Source organism: Dermacentor andersoni, chromosome 8, assembly GCF_023375885.2.
Source record: "Dermacentor andersoni chromosome 8, qqDerAnde1_hic_scaffold, whole genome shotgun sequence".
Lineage (NCBI taxonomy): Eukaryota > Metazoa > Arthropoda > Arachnida > Ixodida > Ixodidae > Dermacentor > Dermacentor andersoni.
In genome coordinates this window covers 64,041,120-64,068,247 of record NC_092821.1, presented here as the reverse complement: position 1 = coordinate 64,068,247, position 27,128 = coordinate 64,041,120, and the positions used below count along the sequence as shown (strand labels likewise).

The window sequence follows — 27,128 nt, the reverse complement described above, 5'->3', positions numbered from 1 at the left end:
CTTTATTTAATGTATTAGGCATAAATAAATTCCCCTATGTTTTCCTTGGTGTCAGTGTTTGTTGGCGTTTTGTTATATATATATATATATATATATATATATATATATATATATATATATATATATATATATATATATATATATATATATATATATATATATATGTGCCAGCGAGCTTTTATACCTCGACGCTTTATTCAGCAGTTGCACGCTGAAGACAATGGCGCTGACCATGGTGACGTATACAGACGATATATGACAATGGTGATAGATACAGATGAAGAAGATGAAGGGTGGATATAATGTTGACAGTATTCCGTCGCGCATGCCGCCGACAACCCTGGTCGCTAGTTATGGTGGCGAGGAGCGTATGAAAGGCTTTAAACGTGAAACATGCACCATCTCTATGGACCGGCAGTAGCCGTCGAAAAGCGTGACAAGGCGAGTGACTCGATAGTGCACTGGCGAACTTTGTTCCCCAACAATGTAGGGCCCAATAAAACGGGATTGAAATTTTTCACCTACTCAAGGACCTTGAACTGTGGGCAGAGCAACACTTGTCTCCATGGCAAAAGAAAACGACATGGTGGGATGCATCATAGCGAGTTTTTCAATCTTATTGACTGGCGTTGGTGTTAAGGGGGGCGTGCTGGGAACTTCCGAGTGATGCGTGAAACGAACTGCAGACACATCGTTGTCGACTAAGGCACCGCAACACCAAGGAAAGAGACGTCGAGGAGAGTGACCTGATGACGGCCATGCATGCGGAAAAATGGTGAGTACCCTGTAGTGCGTTGCATGGCGTTGTATGCGAAAGTGGCGAATGGCAGAATGACATCTCAATTGGTGCGGTCAAGGTTGATGTACATTGATATCATGTTGGACAGCATGCGATGAAAGCGCTGTGTGAGGCCGTTGGTTTGTGGGTTGTAGCTGGAAGTCGTCTTAGTGATGATGTTGGACGCACCAACGACATAGTGGAGGAGCTCCGACCGAAAGGTTCTGCCATGGTCACACGTGGGGCTCTGTGATGTAAACAAACGGCTTTCAAGAAAAAGGCCACAGCTTCCGCTGCAGCTCCTGAAAGTCGTGCGGCTGTTTCAGCGTGCCGTGTCAAGTTTCCTACAGCTGTGACTATCCATGCGTTAGCGCAAGCTGATACTGGTAGCGTGGGTATAAGTCGATACCAGTTACTGCGAAAGGAGCTTCACGGCAGGGTGCAGGTTGGAGCAGTCCAGCCGGAGGTGAGGTAAGTCGTTTGCAGTGATGGCAGCGCGAGCATGAAGACAAGTACTGCGCTACGCTGGTTGCAAGTGCAGGCCAAGAAAAGCTGCTGAAGACGCGCTCATAGATTTTATGGTAACCAAAGTGATCGGCCGTGGGATCGTCAAGACAGGTCTTCAGTATCTGGGCCAGAAGTGATCGGAGTGCGACAAGAACCCAACGGTGTCCTCCGGAATGAAATACGTATGGGCACAGCATCAAATTTTCGATCTTGTTCTTTAATTGCCAATGGAGCCGAGCGGAAGACGGGCGGGATCATCCACGGAAACGTTTGATAACGTCGTGGGAGTAGGAGTCACTACGTTTGCCAGATATAAACGTATGAGAATGGTTTGTTGTGAGTCGGTCGACGGCTGCGAGTGAAAGTACTGCAGAAGTCGCATCCTGAGGCTTGCTAATGAAAGGTGGTAAGCAAGCAGCGTTTGAAGACATTGGTAGGGGATAGCAAGAAAGAGATCCGGTATCTTGGTGCATCTTTCCAAACTCGTAGGTGACGTCAAGTCGTATTCTTGTAAACGAAGTATCCAACGACGAAGACATAGCGATAAATTCTCTAGCGTGGCAAGCCAGCACAAGACATGTTGACCTGTAACGAGCGCAAAGTGGCGGCCGTTAAAGTAAGGCCAGAATTTTTGGATCGACCAAACAACGGCGAGACACTCTTGCTCGGTAATCGTATATTTTATCTCTGCACTTGTCAGCGTGCGACTGGCGTATGCGACCACACGTGCTTGAGAATTTTAAGAGCATTAGCTCTTACTCATCCCGTTTCTCGATTTCTTGGGGTCTGCTACCACCTCACTTCGGCGTGAAATTTTCAGTCTGAGGAATTCAAGATGGCGGCCTCGTAGTAAATCGATATAGCAACCCGATTTGCGATCGATTGGTGACATCATTAGTATAGCGAATCGATGATTGATTGGTGGTGTTACGATATGTCGAAGGTGGCCACGAATTGATGACGTCACCTATAAATCCAAGATGCCGGTCCCCGTAGTAAATCAATAGCAACCCAATTGGTGATCGGTCATGTCGTAATCCAAGATGGCGGCCACATTTTGGTGCCAATGATGACGTCATAATCTAATATGACAGCTAGAAGTGAAACCGCATGATTATGACAGCATGCTCAAAGATGGCGGCATAGTTTCGGAATTAGAAATCCAAGATAGCTGCAAAATTTGGTGCTAATGATGACTTAATGGTCCATAATGGCAGATAAAGGTATAACCACGTGATTATTGCGTCATGCTACGAAATGGCACCATATTTTCGGTTTCTCAATACCCAGATGGCGGCTCTCTGTGTAACGTCATAGCAGAGATGGCGGCTACTAAAATTAGTTGAGTCGAGAAGAATGCGAATCCATGGATGACGACGAAAGTATTATGGAATAAGGCAGTCTAGCCAATCAAGTGAATAATTTGATGAAGGCGCCAGTGAAGATGTTGAGCAGTGATGTGTGATAGTTGATTGCAATATTTACATGTGAAATGTTTTTGAGTGTGTTTATCATATGGGAAAATAAACGTACCAATTCGTTTTTCCATCGGTGTACCTCACATTAATCTCATTAATATCAATTGTAAACCAAACACCTATCGCTCGTCACTTCAACGTCTCCCAGATGGTGGCGGCATTTCTGACTGCAGAGAAACAGCGTCGATACTATGACTGCTGGAGTCAATATGTAAAAGAATGGGCCCGGTGTAGTCCAGATGACAAAGCACTGCTTCGGACATGAGGGCACGCATGAGGACGTCAAAAGAAGTTTGGCATTCGTTCGACTAATACATATACGGAGCTGCAGATGGAAAGAGTTCATGGTGGCAAAGTTAAGTATGGAGCGCTGGAAATACCTAGCTAGGCCAAGGAAGCCACACAAGTCTACCGAAGTCTAAAGGAAGGTCGAAGAAAATATGGCTATGTTCCATGTAGCATGAACAAGTCTTAAATTTTGGGCCCCTTAGTACATTGTCAATCATTCGCTCAAATATTGCGGGAGCGTTGTGTAGGCTGAAAGGTATTCGTATCGTTCATTTGGTTTTTTTTTTTTTCTTGTTGGCTTCGCGAAAGTGGAGTGTAGATCAAGGCCGGAGGAAAAAGCTCCTCTCTATGTAATGAATCTAACGCATCATCGGTTTGGACAATGGATATACATCTTTCCGGGTTATTGTGACGAAGGCACAGTAGTCAACGCAAAATCGCACCCACCTTTTTTTCTTACGCACAAGAGTGACAGGTGGTGACCAAGGGCTTGAATAGGGGCCGATAATGCGTCGTGTCACCATGTCGGCAACGTGAATTCTGATGATCTGGAGTTCAGCAGAAGAGACTCGATATAGTCTACGACGTACGATAGAAGTTCCGTCTGTGTGTACGCAATGAGTCATGGTAAATGTATGTCCCAGAAGAGGAGAATGCACGGCGAAGGAAGTTTCACGCTTGGATAATAACGCTATTAACATCGCCGTTTCCTGTGGCATTAGATCGGTGCTGATTACACTACCGAGAACAGAAGCTGGAACTGCATCTATAGCGGTAAGTGGTTATCGAACATCAGTATTCAAGGTAAGCAAAGACAGGCTCAGTGTGAACGACGCACGTTACAACAGCGCCTTTAGAAAACGCTACTGGCTCATTGTTGCGCTGAGTACAGCCAAAGTGGCGGTATCGTTGGCGAAGCGAACAAGGTTGGGTACTAGTGCTATGCCATAGGGGATAGCTCAAGGATAGCCCACAAGCTCAAGGCACACATGGATGTCTCCATCGGGGATGCCAGGCTTAACTACAAGAAATTGCCCGTGGCCAGGTGGCACACAATCGTCAGCAGTTTGTAAGCGAAGGCGCCAATGATACACATCATCTTAATTGTTCGTCTCTATCAAATGAACGAGGCATTATCGGGATGATATCTAACCAGACGCTGAAGAGAGAAAGTCCCACCCTACAGTAAGCATGTGAGCACAGGAAGTGAGCTTTTGCTTTTGTAGACAGCCGTGTCAATTAGTACCGTTGCATTCGATTTGTCAATGGGTAGAATCACGGTTCCAGTGTTCGCCGGAAGTTGCTTGACAGCCTTCTGTTCCTCATCAGAAAGAAGGGAAAAGAACTTTCTGCGGTGCTGTCGAGAAAGGTCACCAATAGCGCGGGTGCGAGCCTCGTCACGACGGGACGGGTCAACTTGGTTAACCGCGCAGTCCGCCGCACACACACAGCCTTGCTGACATCCGAGGCAGGTGCGACATTGAAATTCATATCTAGCTCCAGGACGGAGGCCTCGGCAGGGTCGACACGGTGCGGTGAAAGGTTCACCATAGTTCTTCTGCTGTGCAGCCGGGATTGCCTGGCACTTTCCGAAAGTCTGTCAAGCTTGACACTATTTATTTATTTATTTATTTTCGATACCCTCAATCCCCGAGGCATCGCAGAGGGGAGTGGGTGGCAACATATAAACAAAGAAAAGGACACAGTGAAACGTGCAGCTTTTTACAGTATTAGCGACAAATTGTGAAAGTGAAATGAAATATAACAGAATGGCACTGAAACAAATATCGCTGAACTGAAGAGAAATAAACACAGCATGTTATACAATACTAGTGGCAAAATTTTATACAATATTAGTGACAAAATATAAGCGTAAGAGAAATTTGGGAAAGGGAGAAAAAAAAAGAAAACAGGAGAAAGGTGAAAGGTACCGTGAAAAATGCAAAAGAAATTGCAGGCATCGCGACACATCTAAAAAGAAAAAGAAAGGAGTGGGGAGAAAATATACATGAGATCATTAAGCCGGGCTATCAGAATGCAGGTTCGCAGATAAATAATTGCTGTTATACTTGTATGATGGTAAATAGAAAGAATTATCCGTGCAGCTTTATTCTTAATTAATTCTAGAGACCTAATTAAATTTGCGTGATGAGGTTTCCAGATTGCAGGCGGTGTATTCTAACTTCTAGCGCACAAGAGTTTTGTATAGAAGCATTTTGAGGGGAAGTAGGGCTTTATTAAAGTTTTGTCGTAAGTATCCCAGTGTGCGGTTAGCACTGCAACTTGTCAAATTAATATGTGCATTCCATGTTATATTGTAGGTAATAGTAATCCCGAAGTACCGATATGATGATACTTGGCCGAGCTCGATGTCACCTAGGTTGTATGCTGAGGAGCTATCGTACTGCCGAGATACAGTCATTAGTTTGAATTTGCTAGGATTTAAGTTCATGAGCCAGTTATCGCACCAACTTGCAATATTATTTAAGTCTGTCTGCAAGATATATTATAGTCATCGTTACGCATTTCCCTGTATTCTACACAGTCGTCGGCATACAAATGCACATAAGAAACGCAGTTAGGCTAATCGTTAATATATATTACAAACAAAACTGGGCCTAAAACTGAACGCTGTGGTACTCCCGATCTTACATTTATTTCATGTGAGTAATGACAATTATTTGTGACGTATTGGAGGCGGTTTGTTAGAAAGCATTTGAGCCAAGACAGTATGTTACACTAGAGATTGAGCGAGAAGATTACATTAGTAAGGCGTGATTAACTTTTTCAAAGGCCTTCGCAAAGTAAAAAAATGCCGTCTATCGTGAAGTGTTTGTCAAGTATAATATGCAGGTGATGTGTGAACATAAGTAAGGGGGTTTCACGGGAAAACGTACGCCTAAAACCATGTTGGGCCGATGCAAAGAATGAATTAGATTCTAAAAATTTAGCTATGTGCGAGTACAATATATGTTCCGTAAGTTTACACGGAATCTTTGTTAATAAAATGGGCCGGTAGTTCAGAGCGCAGTGTTTATTGCCAGCCTTATGTATTGGAACCACCTTACCGATTTTCCAATCGAGCGGCAAGATTCCTTGATCAAGAGACTGCTGAAAGGTCTTGTGCAAAAAGAGAGAAGAATATGTGCATGTCTGCTTGAGAAACTCTGAGTTAGTGTTGTCAATACCAAATGATGACGATATTTTTAAAAAATTAAATAAATTCACAAGTCTAGCAGATTCAAAAATTATAGGAAACATTGGGCAATATTCACGGCACACAACTGTGTTAACAGGCACGGGGGTGCTTCCCGAGGAATTGGCGGGAAAAATATTGCTAAAGGAAAGTGCACATTCAGATGCTGGTAGCGGCTCACCAGACTCATTGTTGATTGAAAGTTTGGTACTTTCGTTAGATTTGATTACGCGCAAAAATTGGTTTGGGTTCCTTGATAAAAGCTCAGGTAATGTATGGTTATGAAAATGATTCTTAGCAGTATGTACAGCTTTTATATACTCTGCTTCTGCATTTTGATAAGCTTCCCAGCGATCTGAAGTGTTTTGCAACTTGGCCATGCGGGAAAGACGTTTCTTTTTATTACACAAGCGTTTGGGATTCATATTATACCATGGGGTTTTTTTGTTGCTTCGTGCACGCCGAAGGGGCACATGTGCTTTAGTGAGATCAGAGGCTAGGTTTCTGAAGAAATCCCAATTTTCTTGTAGACTACACTTATCAAAATTGGAACAAAAAGTATCTAAGTACTCAGACACTTCTTGGTTAATAGCTACAAAATCAGCCTTGATGTAGCCCCGGATATATTTGTCTTGCTTAGTTCCACGCGAAAATGACATCGTAATATCGAAATGTGCACCAACTCGGACTGAGGGGGGCAACACATTGGCTTGGAAGTTGGCATGTAACTGGATGCTTGCAAAATGATCCGGGAAAAGGTCCACCAGGCGGTGCCATGGAAAAAAAAAAACACCTCGCTTCTCTTTTTCGTGTACTTCCCTGCCTATAGTTATGCTTATGTCGCCTTTGATGCATCATATTCATCACATTTGATCTTTGGTTCGCGCCTGAAGCCATGCTATACCTTAATTCGATTGCATTTTCAACTAGTCATATTAATTATGTAGTTATGCAAGCTGCGCCTAAGTATAGCATTCTTACTGTAATGGGAATGAAAAGCTATCATATAAGTCACGAAATTTGTTCCTTGCAATGTTCCTTGCAGTTTTAAACTCATTTTCTACACATTACATAATAATGTAAATTTAATTTTATTTATTTGTGAGGAAGTGTAACGGATCAATCCCAACAGCACCAGGAAACTACTTTCGTGAGGAGGCCAACCGAATAGGAAATATAATGCGCCTCTGTACCGCTTTGAGATCAGGCAGGATATTGCTGCAAAATCACTACAAGACACGTTAAGAAACAAGGGGGTGCAGCCCATACATGAATAACATTATGTGAAATATAAGCAAAGCTAGCTAGACCTGCGACCTTCAATGAGAATATACACCACATTTCTAAATGCACTGTACTCTCAGTCAGAAACATCCATACGCTGTACAGCATGTTATCAAATGAGCTGCTGTCATGGAATATGGCACACAAAAAAGTTTCTTGAAAAATTTATCTATGTTCCCAGCCCCATGCTTAGCACCTCATCTGGTAACCTCTGCCATATAAGTGCATGCGTTTTGAGCCAGAAATGCCTTTGCTGACCAGTAACGTGGCGCATATTCCTCTTCGATCGTAATTCAATACTTGGTGAGTTTACACACGTTTGTTCTATGTTTAACATTCCTTTGTATGCTTTATTTTTGAAAAGGTGGAGCTAATTGATTTAAAGGATATTTCTGCAGTTTAATACTGACTAACAGGCACGTACCCAGGGGGGGGGCCTCGGGGGGCCCGGGACCCCCCCCCCCGAAATCAAGTGGCGTACCCCCCCCCATCCCTCCTCACCCACGCCACCACTCCTTACACATTCCTAAAGCGCCGCCAGATCAATGTTGAGACTTGGCAGCTGTTCATCGGTCAGCATTATGCTGCCTTTTTCACTCCTTTTAGATGGTGGTAGTTATCGGCATCTCTTGTAATATGAAGGACAGTTTTCTCATAGATTCCGCACCCGCGCGATTAACTCGAGATGCGTTCAGTTGTCACCATCTATTCAACCGTCACGCGCATAGCTGTTGCTTTTGTTAGTTCAACCTTCTTTGTTTAGGCTGATCCTGGGACCAGGAGAGGGATGCGGCTGTTACTCAGCTGGTCTGTACTCTCATGGAACGAGTTGCGGCCGGAGAAAACGCCAATTGCGTTTAACTTATGCCTTTGATTCATTATTTCCTTGAGTTACGGCTCGCCGCGACGCTGGCAGATGCCCGGAACCATGTACACGTGATATGGGTTAGATAAGGTGGGAAATAAAATAATGTGAAATAGCGTCCATCATGAAACCCTGCAATAACCCTTAAACCCATAAGCAAGATGATTGTTGTCCGTTACCTCGTCTGTTTTTCCCTAATTGTATAGCACTTCTCGTGCAAAATTGGCAACTGGAAACAAAAATCGCAAGGAGTTGAGAAATCAAGCGATCTACTAAGGGAGAGAGCCAAGGCAACAACCAAACAGCAAGCAAAATCGAATAATAAGAAGGTAACCGTTGTTTATGAGAATATTTATGGATCAAAATCTTTTTATTTAAAAAGGAAGTAGAGAAAACGCCGCCGGAAGTGGAGAACAATTACTTGTTTTGAATGACGCTTCTATAGTTATCGGTCGAACCGCCTCACCTAGCCACTTCTCTGCTGTGCTTATGTGGGTGTTTTTCTAACCTTTCGCGGTGAGCGCAGTACGTCTAGAATCGCAGAGTCCTGCGCTCTACGCGGTTGTATGGGACTGGCGGCCGCACAGCGTTACGCAATTCGCGGAACTGTCAAAACTGATCAAAAAGGCGAAAATAACTGATGTTCGAAACCATAACATGAGAAAGACTGAAGAAGCCGTAAAAAATGAACGCAGCCTGAAACCAGTAAAAAAGAAACCTGGCATAGGACAAACCATGATGTATGCACTATAGGATAAGAAGGATAATATCATCAGCAATCTCGAAGATATAGTAAAAGCAGCGGAAAAATTCTAAGCTGACCTGTATACAGTACCCAGAGGAGTCACGATACCTCACTTAGAAACAGTAATGAGCAGGATACAGAAACTCTGCTATAACTAGCGATGAGGTCAGAAGGGCCCTGCAAGACATGAAACGATGAAGAGCGGGAGGAGAAGGTGGAATAACAGTCGATTTAATCAAAGATGGAGGAGACATAATGCTTGGAAAACTGGCGGCTCTTTATACGAAGTGTCTATCCACTGCAAGGGTCCCAGAAAACTGGAAGAATGCAGGCATTATGCTAATCCACAAAAAAGGAGACGTTAAAGAATTGAAAAATTATGGGACCATTAGCGTGCTCCCAGTATTATATAAAATATTTACCAAAATAATCTCCAATAGAATAAAGGCAACACTGGATTTTGCCAACCAAGGGAACAGGCTGACTTCAGGAAGAGATACCTTACAATGGATCACATCCATGTCATCAATCAGGTTATCGCGAAAACTGCAGAGTACAATAAGCCTCTCTATGGGGCTTATATAGATTACGAAAAGGCATTTGATTCAGTAGAGATACCAGCAATCGTAGAGGCACTACGTAATCAAGGAGTACAGAACACTTACGTCAAAAGCTTGGAAAATATTGCTATATGCGTGTGGTATTTGTTTGTTTGAACGAGGCGCGTAGGCGCCATCACTCCAGAAAAGAGGAGGAAGAACGAACTGGGCTCGCGCTGTGAATCTAACCGGTCAGCGCTGCAAACGTTGTTGTAAATATAATCTGTAAATAGTTTCTCGTCTTACTGATTCGTCCTTCGCGTAAGAATATCTACAGAGGTTCTACAGCTACGTTAATTCTACACAAGAAAAGCGGGGAGATACCTGTAGAGAAAGGGGTCAGACAGGGAGACACAATTTCTCCAAAGCTATTCACTGCGTGCTTAGAAGAATTCAAGCTATTAAACTGGGAAGGCTTAGGAGTAAAGATCGATGGCAAATATCTCAGCAACCTTCGGTTTGCCGATGACATTGTTCTATTCAACAACAATGCAGACGAGTTACAACAAATGATTGGAGAGAGAGTCTAAGAGTAGGGTTGAATATTAATATGCAGAAGATGAAGATAGTAATAAATAGCCGGGCAAAGGAACAAGAGATCAGGATCGCCAGTCGGCCACTAGAGACTGTGAAGGAGTACGTTTACCTAGGTCAATTATTCACAGGGAACCCTGATCATGAGAAGGAAATTCACAGAAGAATAAAAATAGATTGTATCGCATACGGCAGACATGGCCAGCTCCTGACTGGAAGCTTCCCATTATTATTAAAAAGTAAGGTGTGCAATCAGTGCATTTTGCCAGTGCTGACATATGGGGCAGAGACTTGAGAGCAAGTTAAGGACCGCGCAAGGAGCGATCGAACGAAGATTGCTAGACATAACGCTAAGAGAGAAAGAGAGCAGTTTGGATCAGAGAGCAAACGGGTATAGACGATATTCTAATTGACATCAAGAGGGAAAAATGTAGCTGTGCAGGTCATGTAATGCGCCGGTTAGACAACCGTCGGACCATTAGGGTTACAGAATGAGTACCAAGGCCCATCGGTTGCGCCTGCAGTGCCGTGCAGTGCAATGCAGTGCAAGCCTTGGTCCTGTGAGCGAGTTCGTTAAACTAAAATATTGACTGTTCCAAAATTCGTTTAAGTGAAACATTTTTGCATAGAATCTATAAGAAAACTGTTATTCTGTTATTAGAAAGTTTGTTATTCTGAAATATTCGATAAACTGACGTTCGTACAACTGAGAGTTTACTGCAATTATCGACTTTGTAAAACTGAACTCCAGGAATTATTAGATGAACGGTCTCAACCTTATGTACCGGTTAGCGACTTTAACGCACAGAGTACTATTTGACAAAGTATCCGGTGCGAAGCAAGAGGCCGATTAATTGAAGGACATATTTTCTCTTCGGGCGCATGCCTGTTAAACAAGAAAAAGCCAAAATTTACAGCCACGAAAAGAACACACGTAGCTCCATGGACCTAAGCATACCCTCTTCGACGTAAGTATTCCATTTAGATTAGAATGTAATCAAGGATCTCTATGTCAGCGATCACTTACCTATCCGTCTCACAATTACAAAGGAACGCGATCCTCCACCATGTGCCCCTCAATGAAAAGTAGCATCTGCAGACTGGGAAAAGCTTAAGCAGATGCCCCATCTGCCCCGAAACGCTCCCAAGGATTTTAGTGAAGATGATGCGGTTGCCTGTTTTACTGCTTTCATAATTATTGCTGCTTTACAAAGTGTCCCAAAAACTAATGACATTCTGAGGAGACGGCGTGTGTCATGTTGGAATGAAGATTGTAGAAATGCACTTAGAAAACAAAATAAAGCCTGGGGAAAACTGCATGACTTATGTAATAGCGCGGAACATAAGGAAGGGACGACGATAGAGACTGAGTGAAAAGAGCGCTTACTTCCAACTGTTTATTCTACTGTCGATGCTATGCATATGTATACATACGAAGTGCCAGCAGGAAAGGAAGAACAGAGGAGAAAAGATAAGAACAACAATCATCATGAGTGGCACAAGCTGATATCCCCAAGCCCCTATTCATCAACCCTCTAAGAACCTTAGCTCTTTTTTGGTCGATGTAAGCGATGGCATGCTTACACACCACTCTCCTGCACGAGCAATCTTGACCGCCTCAATAATATGTCGATGCACTGATCCTTTTGTCGAGAAACAATCCCGCTTTTTTCGAACTCAGGCATGCGTGGCTTGATACGATGACCCGTATACTTATAACAATTACCGCAGTGTAAGCTAAAGTGGCCCTCATTAAGGTCACTTATATTCTTGTTGTGCTCTTTTAGTCTGGTGCTTATGCACCTGCCAGTATAGTCAACGTATTTGCGTCCGCAAGACAACGGCACACGATAAACGACACCCTCGTCGCAAGAGACAAAACGTTTTTGGTGTTGAATCTAGCATGGGGTTTTTTTTTTCTTTGCTATTGCACGGGTTTGTTTTCTTGCACAGTATTGAAAGTTTTAACGGAGCCGAAAACCGAACGGCGACCCCTACGCGGTTTCGAATCTTTATAAAGTTGCAGGAAGCTTGGTGGTTATTCGAAATAAAAGCTATTTTCTAGCGCCAACCGAGCGTTCCATATCTTGCTTCTCAGGTTGCTGCACTGTTTTAATTTTTTGCGCCAGGGCCTCAGCCTCAGAGACCAGAACAGGTCCCGGGTATCCGCGTCAGACAGCCATCTAATTTGAAGTGCGAGGCTTTCTTGGAGCATATCTTGACTAGATTTTGCTAGGGCGTTAGTAAAGCGGTAAATAACAGTGCTAGGTTCCACGAGCTCGGAGTGAGCAGATACAGCGGGCAATAAAGTTTTTCTGGCTCTTTGTTCATAACCTCAACATACATGATCATTAAAAAGTTTAGTCGCAGCTCTAAAAACCTCATGGAATTCTGCTCAGACAGTTAATGCGTAAAAATTAAAGGCGTTAAGTTTCACTTGTAAATGTCAAGCACGTTTTCAGCTGGCTGATGAAAATCTTCTTTGGCGTGGTCAATGATGATTAGAAAGTCGTCTACAAATCTAAAAATTTGGATTAGACTTGTTCCTTCGAGACATTTTATGGTCTTCATGTCATGTATAGCTAAGAACAGATCAAAAAGGACAGAAGTAATACATTACCCAATGCAAACTGCTAGCTTTTGGCAGAGAATATCTTTGTCCGAAGTGGCAAAGGCAGATCTCAGGTACCTCAAGCAATTTCGGAAAACCTCTAATAGGTCCACAGATGTTTGTAAGGAAACCGCACCTAACCTGTCAATTGCATGTGCAACACGAAACAGTAGTGTATCTTGCGGCAAATAACAAAATATGTCTTTTATATCGACCGAAAAGGTCGACACATTTCCATTGTTATAGTGCCGCAAATATTCAACAACCTGCGTGGAATTCTTGCCTAGGAATGTGCCTTGAAGTTTTAGCATAGCCAACTTATCTTCCAGATAAAGAGCCAAACATTTCTCCCATGATTCCTTTTCTGAAATAATCACACGAAGGGGGCAGCCATCCTTATGCGTCTTCGCAGAAAAAGAAACATGTAATGAAGGATTTTGTGTCCTGAATTTGCCTGGCAAGTGATTGCATTCTTAACCGTTTGCAGAGTTTCGTGGCCGCAAGGAGATATTCTTCATTTCTGTGCATGAGCTCAACGCCATACTCCCAGGGATATCACGGTGGGTGCCTAAACTTGAAACTTGGTGTGAGACATATTTGCCACTAAACGGAAGCGCACAATAGCACTCGTGTCATGCCACGCTTTCCGGTGTCACCTTTTGCCTTGATGTCTGGGTTTCCACGTGTGTGTTCGTACCTGCAAGATTTATTAACAGCGAGAAAATACATTAAACGCAAACTCTGTTTAGCGTGTACTACCATCGTCATCATCAGCTTGGTTACGCACAGTGCAGGGCAAAGGCCTCTCCCGCACTTCTCCAACTACCCCGGTCACGTGCTAATTGTGGTCATGTTGTCCCTGCAAACTTCTTAATCTCATCCGCCCACCTAACTTTCTGCTGCCCACTGTTACGCTTCCCTTCCCTTGAAATCTAGTCCGTAAACATTGATGAATATCGCTTATCTTTTCTCCTCATTACATGCCCTGTCCGTGCCCATTTCTTTTTCTTGATTTCAAATCAAATGTCAGTAACACGCGTTTGTTCCCTCATCCAATCTGCTCTTTTCTTATCCCTTAACGTCAAACCCATCGTTCTTTTTTCCATAGTTCGTTGCCTCGCCCTCAATTTAAGTAGAACCCTTTTCGTAAGCGTCCAGGTTTCTGCTCCGTACGTGAGCACCGGTAAGACACAACTGTTATACACTTTTCTCTTGAGGGATAATGTCCACCTGCTGCTCATGATCTGAGAATGACTGCCAATCGCACGCCAGCCCATCCTTCTTCTTCTGATTATTTCAGTCTCATGATCCGGATCCGCGGTCACTACCTACCCTAAGTAGATGTATTCAACTACCACTTCCAGTGCCTTGCTACCTATCGGAAACTTTTGTTCTCTTACTGGACTGTTAAACATTACTTAAGTTTTCTGCCGATTAATTTTAGACCCAATCTTCTGCTTTGCCTCTCCAGGTCAGTGAGCATGTATTGCAATTGGCCCCCTGAGGTACTAAACAAGGCAATATCAACAGCAAATTGCAAGTTACTACAGTATTCCCCATTGACTCTTATCACCAATTCTTCCCAATCCAGGCCTCTGAATAGCTCCTGCAAACGCGCAGTGTATAGCATTGGAAAGATCATATCTTCCTGCCTGACGCCTTTCTTTATTGGGATTTTGTTGCTTTCTTTATGGAGGACTACGGTGGCTGCGGAGCCGCTATAGATATCTATCAGTATTTTTAAATATGGCTAGCCTACACCCTAATTCCGTAATACCTCCATGACTGCTAAGATTTCGACTGAATCAAACACTTTCTCGTAATCAATGAACGCTATATATAAGGATTGGTTATATTCTGCGCATTTCTCTATGACCTAATTGATAGTGTGAATGTGGTCTATTATTGAGTAGCCTTCACGAAATCCTGCCTGGTCCTTTGGTTAACAGAAATCTAAGGTGTTCCTGATTCTATTTGTGATCACCTTAGTAAATACTTTGTAGGCGACGAACAGTAAGCTGATCGGTCTATAATTTTACAAGTCATTGCGCGCCCTTTCTTATGGGTTAGGATTATGTTGGCGTTCTTCCAAGATTCCGATACACTCGAGGTCATGAGGCATTGCGTATACAGGGTGGCCAGTTTTTCTAGAACAATCTGCCCACCATCCTTCAACAAATCTGCTATTACCTGATCCTCCCCAGCTGCCTTCCCCTTTTGCATAGCTCCCAAAGCTTTCTTTACTTCTTCCGGCGTTACTTGTGGGATGTCAAATTCCTAGACTATCCTCTCTTCCATTATAGTAGTGACTGCCGCCGGTACTGTATAAATCTTTCTAGAACTCCTCAGCCACTTGAACTATCTCATCCATATTAGTAATGATATTGCCGAGTTTGTCTCTTAACGCATACATCTGATTATTGCCTATTCCTAGTTTCTTTTTCACTGCTTTTAAGCTTCCTCCGTTCCTGAGAGCACGTTCAATTCTATCAATATTATACTTCCTTATGTCAACTGTCTTACGCTTGTTGATTAACTTAGAAGGTTCTGCCAGTTCTATTCTAGCTGTAGAGTTAGAGGCTTTGATACATTGGCGTTTCTTAATGACCTCTTTCGTCTCCTGCAATAGCTTACTGGTTTCCTGTCTCACGACTTCTATTGCACACTCCTTATTGATGCACATACGACTTCGTTCAATGCTTCAACACTAAGGTCCTCTTCCTGAGTTAAGGCCGAATATCTGTTCTCTAGCTTGATCCGGAATTCCTCTATTTTTTCTCTTACCACTAACTCATCGATCGGCCTCTTATGTACCAGTTTCTTCCGTTCCCTCCTCAAATCTAGGCTAATTCGAGTTCTCACCATCCTATGGACACTGCAGCGCACCTTGCCAAGCACGTCAACATCTTGTATGATGCCAGGGTTAGCGCACGTGAAGTCTATTTCATTTCTAGTCTCCGCATTCGGGCTCCTCCACGTCCACTTTCGGCTATCCCGCTTGCGGAAGAAGGTATTTATTATCCGCATATTATTCCGTTATGCAAACTCTACTAATAAATCTGCCCTGCTATTCCAAGAACATATGCCATATTCCCCCACTGACAAGTCTCCAGCCTGCTTCTTGCCTACCCTGTCCTTGAAGTTGTCCATCAGTATAGTGTATTTTGTTTTGACTTTACCCATCACCGATTCCACGTCTTCAAAGGAGCTTTCGACTAGCTGGTCATCATGACTGGATGTAGTGGCGTAGACCTGTATGACCTTCACTTTCTACCTCCTATTAAGTTTCACAACAAGAACTTGCACCCCCTCGTTAATGCTATAGAATTCCTGTATGTTACCAGCTATATCCTTATTCACCAGGAATCCGACTCCTAGTTCTCGTCTCTACACTAAGCCCCGGTAGCACAGGACGTGCCCGCTTTTCAGCACTGTATATGCTTATTTCGTCCTGCTAACCTCACTCAGCTCTATTACATCCTATTTAATGCTCGCTAATTCCTCCAATTGCCCTGCATGTACTATATTCATGCCAATTTTTTGACATTGGGTTCACTACATGACGCTGCATAAAGTAGTTTATTCATGCCTCGGGTCTTATAAGCGATAAAAACTGCACGCAATGCGACAGAATGTTAGCTCACTTTACGTAGAAGCCCAGCCTAGAATGCGCAGACAATGCCTTGGCGTCCGCGGCTCTCGTTTCGTTAAACTAACGGGAAAAGAGGCCGTAGTTGCATAGTGGCTATATAGTGTTGGGCTGCTAAGCACGAGGTTGCGGGAACAAATGCCGGCCGAGGCGGCCGCATTTCGATAGGAACCTAATACGAAGGCGCCGTGTACTTAAATTTAGGTGCACGTCAAAGAACGCGAGGAGCTCCAAGTTATTTCGAAGTGCCCTACTACGACGTGCCTCATAATCAGATCGTGGTTTTGGCAAGTGATAACCCCCTAATTTAGTTCTTTTTTTTTTTCAATGTGGAAAGAGTGGCTTTCAACGTGTGGTCGCAGTATTGAGATGTTTGTGCATTGCGGGAGACGTTTGCGAAGCGTTCGTTCCTAATTTGCTTTATGCGCTGCACTCACGACCACCTAGTACGCGCCATTGATAAACGTAGCTGGCGCATGAAGTTTCGATATATTAACGCAACCACGAATTAATAAAGGAGGCAGCATCCACTCGAAGAGACTGTTCATTACATTGACGGCTTCGATCACGCATTTTCTTCTATGACAAGTCTCTGAAAACGTCTGACGCGATTTCGTCCAAACTACGTGGCAGTTTGTATCCCAATGTTAGGTTTCAAATGCCAAAAGATGCAATGATGTGTACACGCAACGCTTTATGATCGTGCGTGTAACAATAAACCCTTTACGGCAACTCGTTAAGTGACCACTTGTTCATAGTTGCAAAGGAGACGCCGCTGTATTCTTTTTTCATATTGATATCACAGCTGGGTTTACAGCATGTTCACTCTCCCACTTTATTTTGCTTCATTTTTTTCGGCCTACTGAGGGCACTATACTGTTTTGAATATTATATCAAAATGTGAAAATTTCACAGAACGTTTTCGCAGCCGTGCGTACAAGAGCTTCCCAGTGCATCCTCTATCCAAATGACGCCACCACGGGACGATGCACCGCTGCTTGTTTCTGAACAGGTGCGTTCAGACAGTTTCAGGCCCTACGTAGTTTTGACACAAAGTTGCACGTCGGGCTGGTTGACACCGCGTAATAGACGCAAAAGACGTAGCGCACCCGAAACCAGACGAAAGGTGGTCACATTAGGCGCAGTATTGGCACATGTGCGTATTTACCTTTCTCTTGTGACAGCTTTTCAGTGGATAACAAGCGTTAAAACTTACCGCTTGGCGCTCGACTCGCCTGCATAATCGTGTAAATACGTAATAGTCTATGGGCTTCTCCACAGAAGATATGGATAAGGGGAGCCAAAGTTAGGCATGTACACGATAAAATTACAGTCAACAACGTTCTTTATGCAGAGAATCGACACACGAATAAGCGATACGAGTGTACTGTGCTCCCACAGAATGATTCTGAGTGACCTTTGGAAAGCAGAAACTTAAAAATATTGAATGTGAATGCAAAACACATGCTAAATAAGGTCGAGGATATCGAAGCAATTATTCTAGAGCATGAACTAGACAGTATAGTGATTGCCGAGACATGGCTTCATAAATATATAATATACAGCGAAGTTACACCAAATTCTTATGTAAAGTTTAGGAAAGATCGGGATAGTAAATGTTGTGGGGTTGCGGTAATGATTGGCAATAATATCAATTTCGCTATAATCCTTGCTCCTGTTGACACTGAGGCTGAATGCACCAAGACAATTTTAGATAACCACGCCGTCCGCATTGGTGGCATTATGCACCACCAAATTCACCAGTCCAAGTTCTTTTAAGCCTGCGACACTTTCTGGATTACAATACGCAACATGGTGATATTATACTCATGGGGGACTTCATCCTACCTGGAAGAAACGGAAATGATTACTCTCCTGGAACAGAAATTCTAAATTATGAACAAGTACTAGGACATGATTTGTGCTTTAGTTTAAGCCAGGTGGTGGGCGACCATACAAGAATCAGTGTACGTCCTTCATCTATCCACTACCTTAGTTTTATGCAGAATCACATGAGGCCTTTTCTATTTGACTGAAACCAGTGTGGTATCTCTGACCATAAGCTAGTAGTGTCGTCTTTACACCTTTCCCCCCGCACCACGCGCCTTCCCCTCATGAATGTCGTTTTAAACTATGCTTGCGCTATTGGCGTTGGGCACTAACATATTTAGAAGACTCTTCCGAGACATTTTCTGAACTTTGTCAGCTTAACGAGTGCCCAGACTTTCTCTGGGAGTGATTTTTTTAATTTGGTCACCTATTGTATACAATAGTACATGCGTAAGCGTATTTAGAAAACTAGTAATAAAAATCCTTGGATAAGTAGAGACATATTACACCTAAGAAAAGACAACTAAAACGGAAAATTATGAATTGTAAGATTAATTGTAGAACTCGGCTTCGATCATCCATTCGACGTCTCGGTAACGAACTCAAACAACTCCTAAAAGAATCTCAACACAAGTTTTTCGGCATCACAATCCCGAGACTTGTAAGAGAAGCACCTGACAAATTTTGGATATATATCAACACATCGTCCAATGATCACTCAATGGCACTGTCTAAGAAATATGCATCCGCTGAGAGTTTCAACGCATATTTTGCATGTATGTTCACAGAATATTATGATATTCTGTGATACCTGATAGGCCCCCTATTCAGACTTGGAAATTTCCGAACAAAGTGAGCTCAATCTCTTGCTAAATTTGAACCTAAAAAATGTCCCAGGCCTGATGGCATCGTAAGTTAGTTTCTGTGCCGGTACGCCGAAAGGAATTCAAAATACCTCACAATAATTTTTCGGTCTTCGCTTCATAGCGGTTCTTTCCCTAAGGTGTGGAAGCAAGCTGAAATGATTCCTATCCTCAAAAACGGCGGTCTGGACCATTTATCAAATTATCGCCCTGTCTCGACTGCTAATATTTGTCCAAAGCTGCTTGAACATTTTATTTCAAAACATTTTTTTTATTTACCTTAAGGCAGCTGAAGCGCACAGACACCAACGGCGGGAACAAGAGACAAGGCGCTACTTCCAACTGATTTTATTTGCAAGAATCCCCGTACATATACATTCACCATTCATGTCGCATGCGCCGCAACAAATGATAATTCACTGAATGGCTAACTATGTGAGATGATGCCCCACCGCGCACTATCATACCTACACGTGCCTGCAGAACGCTATGATTACACTATGAAAACATGAATCGGTAAAAGGTGTTAGCCAAGAGATCATCAAAGAATAAAATGATGAGTATAAAAACATAAGAAGCGCTATAATCGGGGTGCGAACAAAAATAGTGTAGGACACTGAAACAGCTGTACACTCCGGGCACCAAAGGCTAGTCAGTCAGGAAAGGGGAAAGAAAGAGAGGAGGGGAGCAAGGAAGATTGATAACAAAATGTGGCCTTTTGCACGAAGAACTTGCCGTTGAGATTAACAACCGTGGGCGCTACATGTAAGGCTAATAAGTCATTAAATTTGTTAATTCGGCTGGCGACAGTGTTGTAGAAACAAATAGCCAGACAGTCGTCAATGCCAGCCTGAACTACTTCGACGAACGCAGCGTGCGGCAGGGAATAATAGAGCTCCTTGATGCCTGCGGAAAATGCGTATATGGAAGGTTGACAAGAGGCCTCGAGGAATTCAGATACGTCACCTGGCCTTTTCACGAGAAACGGGTCGTCGACGTTCAGCAGCGAGAGGCCTTGTTGAAGGAAAGGCCCCACACACTGCTGCCAAGTTCTTATCTCCGTCACCATCACTCGAAACAGGAGGGAGTCCTTGCGGGTTTTTACAGTGAAGAAGGCGGTGAGGCACAGAAATTTAGAAGTTTTCGCAGAGGAGGCGAGCTTTGACGAGCCCGCAGTCTCGCAAAGCTCGAGCACTTTCTTCTTCGCCTTGCTCGAGAGAAACCTTTTGGCTGGAACGAAGTTTTCGTTGATAGCGCAATCCGCTTTTTTGCAGTAGACATCAAAGGTGAGCATGACAAAGCCGCCCTCGTTGTCCAATTGAAGAAGCTTTAGCTTCTTTTGTTTTAGTACTGTCACCACCTCAGAAACGGCACGCTATTCGACCTTCGTTAACTTTTGTGGGAGGCCATCAACGCTGCCCCAGGTAATGCGATCCGCTTCAGGTTGGGAGGGGGGGGGGGGGGCTTTCTTGACTGTGGTCGCACCAATGCGAGGAGCTCAGTATTGAATGGCCTCGAGGCAATACAGAACTTGGGACTCAAGCTAAGGACGTCTTCTACAACCTTGGACACGTCGGCATCACCTATTATCTTCGCTCTACTATTACGCTTTTCAGAAGGTCGTTGTTTCAGTAGTTCTGGAAGAGCTTTCTTTTTAAAGAAATTCCGACGCCTGTGTCACCGTCTGAAGTTCTTCACGAAACCTGGCGAGGGATTGTCCAGGGGGGGGGGGAAGGGGTGAGGGGAAGGGCTACTGGTCACAGGCTACAAACAGGCAGTCTTTCAGCAAACGGATTTGCCTCAAGGACTCAGATCTCAGGAGGCGGCAAAGGAGCAGAGCATGGTGGTGAGAAGGCTGTAAAAGTCCAACTGGTGGTGCGACCAACGGTGGAACGTAGGTCCTTTTTATGGCGAAGGTAAATAATCTGGCATTGAATGTGGCTTCAACGATGAGCGAAGGAAGCGTGGAAGGGTCTAGGGGAACACTTTGAGGAAAGAAGCTAGGTGAAGAAGACATATATGAACAAGCGCCTGGATCCGAGCTAGTTGGTGCGGAATTATTTTCCTTAAGGCAGGTCAAGGCTGTCAAGGACGGCCTGCTGAGGTGCCTACATGCAAAGTTTTGCCAGCCAGGTGCGACAGCGGCGTCGACGTTTTCTGGAAAGCCACCGTCATCCTCTAGCCAAACGGGGCCACTAAGTCTTCTGTGTGCGGAGGACAATACGCCGCGGCCGCGACTCTACGTCGCGGGATTGCCGAGATGAGTTCGACGAACCAGGCTCTGTTACTTAACACGCCACCGCCGACCTAGTCTGCCGTGAGCGGGGAAGTTCCCGAGGGAAAGTATTTGGCGGCAGCGTACCACGCACATTTCCAGACGTAAGCCCCGAGTTCTGTGAAGACCATCTGGCCTCGGTGGGGGCCGTGAAACCTGTGCGGAAGTGTGTGTGTGTAAGCCCTCCAGCTAAAAGGCGGCTCGGCTACGATGGCTTGCCGAACATTTTCCCTCACCAAGGGATCTAGGGAAGACAGAGTGCTTATGCGGCTACTCAATGTATTTTCTCTCGCAGTCATGCTAGATTGATGAACCGCAGCATCCTGATGTAGATACTGTAAAAAACCCATATGCCTGGTTCTCGATGTGAAGCAGTCCTTCTCTTCAACAACGGCCTCAGCGTGGATAAGTTGGACGACGGCATGGGCCAGCTACCATCTAATTCATGCCCGACTCCAATCTTGACAACGGGTTGCGAGCGATGGGATTGAGCCCCCAACCCTTACAACTGGCTGACAGCGGTGAGTGCTTGGTTCTTGCTTTGACTCTCTAGGCTTCATTTTGTGGTTGTTCTCTTTAGAACAGTAGGGAAGCTAGATTGTTGATTGTCAACCACGTTGTGTTTTCCTAGGTAGGTTTAGCGAGCAGGACCAAGGCAGTAAAGCAGCAATCATGGAGTTAAGGACACTGCTGAGAGAGGAATTGTTGATTGTTGGTGAGGAACTGGGCCTAGATGTACGCAAGGAAATGCTAAAATCGGAATTATTGGAGATACTTTTTGAACAGGCCAGTGAGGAAAAAATTAAAATGGGGTTAGAACTTCCGAAAAAAGAGAAACGGGACAGAGAGAGAGAAGAACAGGACAGAGAAGAACGGAACAGAGAGAGAGAAGAACGCGATGAAAGATCGCGAGTTAAGAAAAATGCAACTTTTTTTATTGCGACAGCGTGCCTTCTGGCATAAATAAATATTTAAACATGTAGATACACTCCGGATTCGCGGAGGAAGTCCAGCAATGTCCGGTGGTGGGGCCCAAAGATCCAACTTTCTACATCTGGAGGCCGACCTGGGGGTGGTCCACATCGAAGCAGGTGTTTCTGGTGGAGGGCATGTAGAGAAGGGCAAGTCCAGAGGAGGTGCCCAGTGTCCACCTCGCAGACAGGAGCGGGACTGAAGGGGCAGGAATCGCTGATGGAGGCACGGTACTGTGCCGACTCCGACCAGGTTATCGCAGGGGTGAGGGCGACTTGAACTTGAAAGCAAACGTTAGGAGTTGTCTCAAGGAAGTGAAGGGGCTCTGGGACGGTCAAGTGAGGCAGAATCATACCGCATGGGCAGGCTACTAAAGCTATTTGAGGTCGGGGCCAACATAGGCTTGTTCCGAAAAAATTTGGAAAGGACTTGCGAGAAGATGAACTTCGCTCCGAGTGCATGGCCACAGCGGTCGCCCTCTATGTTGCCGTGTGAGGCGGCGGAAGTAATCGCCAGACTCAGTGCGGAAGATCATATGATTATGCGAAAGTTAAGGCTAGTCTCCTGAAGAAATACCATCTTTCAGCCGAAACTTTTCGGCAAAGGTTCAGGAGCACAGGCAAGAAAGATAGCGACGGGGTATCCGGAGTTTGCATACGGCTTAAAGGCCAACCTGGTCGAGTGGCTGAAAAGTGCGAAAGCATACGACAGCAGAGACATGATCATTGAATGCATGTGTCTAGAGCAGTTCTATAAAACCATCCCCCAAGCTGTGAAACTGTGGGTGCAAGACAGAGGGAATGTAAACACTGTAAAGGGCGGCTGAATTAGCCGAAGAGTACGTAACGCGTAGAAAGTTGAACGCCGAGGACGGAAACTGGGACGGTTGAAATGGACCGCGGAAACCATTTCTGTTCAAAAGGGGTTCGCAGACTAGACGACCGGAGCCTGTAGACGTGGAGGAAAAGCCCGCACAAAAGAGCTAGGAGAAACCTAACGGGGAAACCATACAAAAAGAGCAGAATAAAAAATTCGAATATTTTAGACCGATCCGCTGCTACAAGTGCCCCAAACTGGGACATATCGCTGTGAACTGCGGAAAGCCTAGCGTAGTTTTTTCCTACGTACATGAAAAAGACGAGAATATGGAACTTTTAAGCCCATATCTTCACGACCTGCAACTTAATGGCAAACCACGCCGGGTGCTAAGAGACAGTGCCGCCCCGATGGACATTGTCCATCCGTCTTGCGTGACGGTAGATGACTTCACTGGAGAAGTAGCATGGATCAAAGAGGTTGTAGAAGAACACAGCGTGTGTCCGCCCATGGCCAAAGTCAAAATCAATGGACCATTCGGGGAGCTAGTGACTGAAGCGGCAGTTTCCATTTTTTTGTAACTGCAGTACCCTCACATTTTTCAAATCGTTCGAATCGGTTACTGCGTGACAAAGTGCTTAAACTGGGAGAGGGCATAGTACAGGATTGACCCGAGGCCAAGCTCGTCAAATCGCGTCACTTTCGGCTGAAAATGCACAAGCTGCTCCAGCGGAAGCAGCGAAAGAGATAACTTCAATACCCGAATCCGAGCTAGGCCCGAGGGACAAAAAAACAGCTGAGCAAAGCCTGCCAGCTGACCAGCTCAATGAGAGCGTATCACTAGGGTGCCAAAGTTCACCCCTGCAGGAATAGCCCGCTGATGCACTCGCAAGCGAGACAGGGTCGTTACTGTCACCGGCCTCAAAGAACTTTGATCAGCTCTTACGTGTAGACAGAGTCACTGGCAGCCGAGCAAAAGAATGATGACAGCTTAGCTAAAATACACCACACAGCTAAAAAAGGCATTGCTAGGCGCAACGTGACGATACAAGAGAGAGGAGGATTGATGTATCGGCACTACAAAGATTGAAAGGGTAGGATTCTAGATCAGTTAGTCGTACCTACTAAGTACAGGGAGGACCTCTTGAGTCTGTGTCATGGAAATGGGTGGTCCGGCCACCTAGGCATAAACAAATTAAAGGAAAGATTGCTTATGGAATACTACTGGCCTGGTTGTTTCAAAGACGTAGAAAACTTTGTAAGATCATGCGACGCCTGCCAGCGCTCGGGTAAACCAGGAGAGACATGGAATGCTCCACTAAAAGTAGTGCCCTTAAATACAGAACCTGTCAGACGAATTGGGATAGACACGGTAGGGCCTCTACCAAAAACAAAATCGGGTTACAGGTACTTGTTTACCATGCTGTGTCCGGCTACAAAGTTTCCAGAAGCAATCCCTCTGAAAGACCTCAGATCCGCCAACGTAGTAGACGCGCTTTCGACAGTATTTGCACGACTTGGGTTTCCAGCCGTAATTCAGGCGGATCAACAGTTAGTATTCACCAGCGCACTGACTTCCAAATTCTTGCAAAAGTACGGGGTAAAGTTGAGGCACAGTTCCGTCTATCACCCTCAGTCAAACAGTGTAGAGAGGTGGCATTCAGTACTTAAAGCAAGTTTTGCGGGCTCTCTGTTACGAGCACAAGGAGGACTGGGAGAACTGTCTTCCGGCAACTTTGTTTGCTTTGCGAACGGTTCCACCTGAGGCTACAGGGTTCTCGCCAGCAGAACTAGTGTATGCAAGGACAGTCCGTTCTCCACTGAGAGTGTTAAGAGAGATGTGGGAGGAAAGAGGAGAGAGTCCAACGGTGGTTGAATACCTGCTAAATCTGCTGGAACGGCTAAGCGCAACCCAAGAACTAGTCGAAAAGAACATGGGAGTAGCTCAAAAGAACGCCAAGTTCTATTACGACAAGAATGCGAGGCTTCGTACGTTTAACGCCGGAGACCAGGTAATGATCCTCAAACCTTCAAGAAAGAACAAGCTTGAAGTTCACTGGGACGGGCCCGTTAAAATGTTGGACAAACTTTCAGATACTAACTATGCTCTGAAAATCCCCGGTCGCAGGAAGGAGGTGACGATATTGCCACATGGTGTGGCGGAGCAAGGGCCTTAAGGAGAGGAGAACGAAGTTCGTCTCGGCATCGCGCGTCGCCGCCTACGCTTTCGTAAAATTCAACCACTTGTATCTTCATTCAGCTTGCATACTCCAGCAGGGTATACGCGACAATTTGGTGGAGCTTGCTGGGTACGCTCAACTTATGTAGGAGACCGCACTGGGCAGGAAGAACTTCGCCCCACAGTTGGACTTGACTCCAGTTCACCGCACAAGCCGGCGAATCCGAGGCCTCGCCCCAGAATTCGGAAACCTCCAGGAAAAACGGATGACTGCAACCACTGCGACTTCTACGGAACGGGTGACACCGACTTACCTAACACTACTGAACCCCAAGTGCCGACGGCCTTTCATGGCGACACACTTGAAGACGTTGAAGACTGGCTGGCGGAGTTCGAGCGCGTGGCTGCGTTTAACGAGTGGGACAACAACGCCAAACTCAGGAACGTATACTTCAGCCTCCAGGATGGTGCTCGCACGTGGTTTATGAACCGCAAAAGTGCCTTGTCATCCTGGCCTGAGTTCCAGCGCAAGCCACTGATACTTACTCCAGCCCCGATCGTCGGGAAAAAGCAGACCGGGCCCTTCAGTCACGCATTCAAAAGCCCAATGAGAGCGTCACGATGTGCGTGGAGGGCATGACGCGTCTCTTTCAGAGTGCCGGTCCGAGCATGTCAGAAGAGAAGAAGGTGCGTTATCTGATGGGAGGCGTAAAGGAGCAGCTCTTTGGCGGTATTGTTCGGAATACGCCCAAGACTGCTGCGGAGTTCCTCACCGAAGCCATCGCGATGGAGAAAACCCTTCAGCAACGGTCGAACTAGTACAACCGACAAGTAAATGCCGCTTGTACTCCAGATACACCGGTTGGCTTCGGGTGCGACGTTGCCTTGCTTTGCGAGCTGATTCGCTCAGTGGTGGATTCGCGACGAGCTGCAGAAGCACCACGGTACGTCGCCACCTCCAGTCAGCTCCCTCGCCAGCGTCGTACGCAAAGAAGTACAGCAGGCACTGCAGGCATCCCTTTCCAGCAGTGAAGCACCACTTCTGCCAAGCGAATCCCGGCGCAAGACTTATCAATCAATCAATCAATCATTCAATCAATCAATCAATCAATCAATCAATCAATCAATCAATCAATTTATTTCAGTATCAAAGAGACTTGGTGGGTACAGACAAAAAGCCATTCATCAGGCTTGACGAGGTCTGCACCCCCGAATACTGGCAGACGAGGCGCATAACAAATACAGCACGCCAACATAAATAAACCGAACAGTGTACAGAGGTCAGGTGTGTGTGCATCTACGGTCTTAAATCAGCTGCTGTTATAAATACTAGTAAAAGAAGCATAACAACAATTCACTGTGTAGAAACAAATAATAAAATAAGAAAGAAATACGGTTGAACAAACGACAGGGTCACATGAGTACATGAATACTGCATGAGATTACACACACTTTATTGCGAAAGCAAAAAGCACCGATAAATAGAACGTCACAGCAAAGCAAAGAAACCTTAATGAGCCCCGTCCAAGCTTTCGCACCTACTTATGTGGCGCCGCCAGTCGCACTGCAATCAGCGCAAGCCGCTCCGACAACTCCGCTACCGTACTTCGACGATCGACGAACACCCGCGAGGAAATCAGAGGTTTGGCGAGCACCCGA

General features: G+C 45.1%; 1 long non-coding RNA gene across 2 annotated transcripts in view; it reads left to right on the top strand.

Annotated features, from left to right (window-relative positions):
• The window catches only part of LOC129386834 (uncharacterized), a 77,679-nt gene that overhangs the window by 14,502 nt on the left and 36,049 nt on the right, over nt 1-27,128 (top strand). Inside the window, exon 1 of one of the 2 annotated variants that reach the window (XR_011889855.1) lies at nt 16,652-17,546. The exons of the other annotated variant lie outside the window; for it this stretch is intronic. This is a non-coding gene — a long non-coding RNA (uncharacterized lncRNA). Of the gene's footprint in view, nt 1-16,651; nt 17,547-27,128 lie in introns of those variants that run through there. 2 annotated transcript variants of the gene reach the window in all.